General features: G+C 34.0%; 1 non-coding gene across 1 annotated transcript; it reads left to right on the forward strand.

The window, feature by feature from the left end:
• Positions 1-681: 681 nt before the first annotated feature.
• LOC114738315 (small nucleolar RNA snoR2/U65) lies at positions 682-831 on the forward strand. The gene has a single exon (XR_003739525.1). It is a non-coding gene; the product is annotated as a small nucleolar RNA snoR2/U65 (small nucleolar RNA).
• Positions 832-1,209: the final 378 nt, after the last annotated feature.

Consider the following 1,209-nt stretch of genomic DNA (forward strand, 5'->3'; position numbering starts at 1 on the left):
GTAAAATGTTTGAAATGCCCCTAAACCAAATTATGATTTGGTCTACTGAAATTATTATTTGCTAAAGTGAACTTGTCATTTTTGCATAGTCAACTTATCATTTGGCATACTCTCAGCCAAGTTGTAATTTGATTTACTAAAATTGTCATTCGCTAAAGTGAACTTGTCATTTCCATAGTCAATTTGTCATTTAGCTGAGGGGCATTTCTGACATTTTACCAAAATTTTATATTTGAAATGTGAAATCATGTCTTTATTTGCTATTTTTCAAATGGAAAGTCTCAAATCATAATTTCACATATTAGAGGGTTTTTATTAGCAATTTCGCCGTTGTTACATATTTAAAAAAAACAAAAAAAAGGACAGAGGGAGGACAATGCTGTTCATTTCTTCGGTTGGCCCCAAAAAAAAAAAATTAACAAAGGATAAAATAGCAAATTACAGAGGAGTTAGGGCCGTCGCTCCTATATGAACAGAATCTATTTTAATTTCTTCATGTCACCTCTATGGTTTCTTTTATTTTTTGTGTGATTTAGAACACTTTGGCGAGGCTTCTTCATTTTCAATGGGGATCTAGACCTTATTCGTTGCCGAATACAACAAAAAGAGGGAAAACCGTTGAAAAACGATCCATCTCTGTTTTGATTTTCTCTCCTCTACCTTGTTATTCTTTTTCCCAAATGTCGATGCCATGTTGCCGGTAGCTACGAAGAGCTGTGACCAGCGATGCTATGATAGGACTGAGAGGGAGTTATCTGTTTCGCATTTTGATAGGAATCCGTGGATCTCTCATCTCCTGATCCTTCGGAGCCGATTTATGCGATTATATTCACAAATTGTGGGTAATTCATTTATTATTTAACTAATTTTAGGGTTTTGAGATAGTGAAGTCGATGATGATTGCACTTATATGTTGCAAGTGCCGTCTGAAATTGTTGATTGATGGAAAATGCAGAGTTGTTTCTGAGACTTCCTTCTCTTCAGTTTTGAATTCACATTTGCATCGAATGAACTTTGGAGAAATATTGTTAGTTGAAATTACTAAATTTTTCCTCTGCCAATAGTTGAAATTGCTAATTACTAAATTAGAACTATAATCTTGTTTTTATGCTTCTTTGGCAATTTTCTAAAACCTATTTTTGTTTTTTTTTTGCTAAAGCATAGGTATCCTCCTATTAGAGGCAATCCTATTCGAGACACTGTTGGGCA

This window comes from Neltuma alba, unplaced genomic scaffold (assembly GCF_004799145.2).
Source record: "Neltuma alba isolate B1F8T4 unplaced genomic scaffold, ASM479914v2 tig00013573_pilon, whole genome shotgun sequence".
NCBI lineage: Eukaryota > Viridiplantae > Streptophyta > Magnoliopsida > Fabales > Fabaceae > Neltuma > Neltuma alba.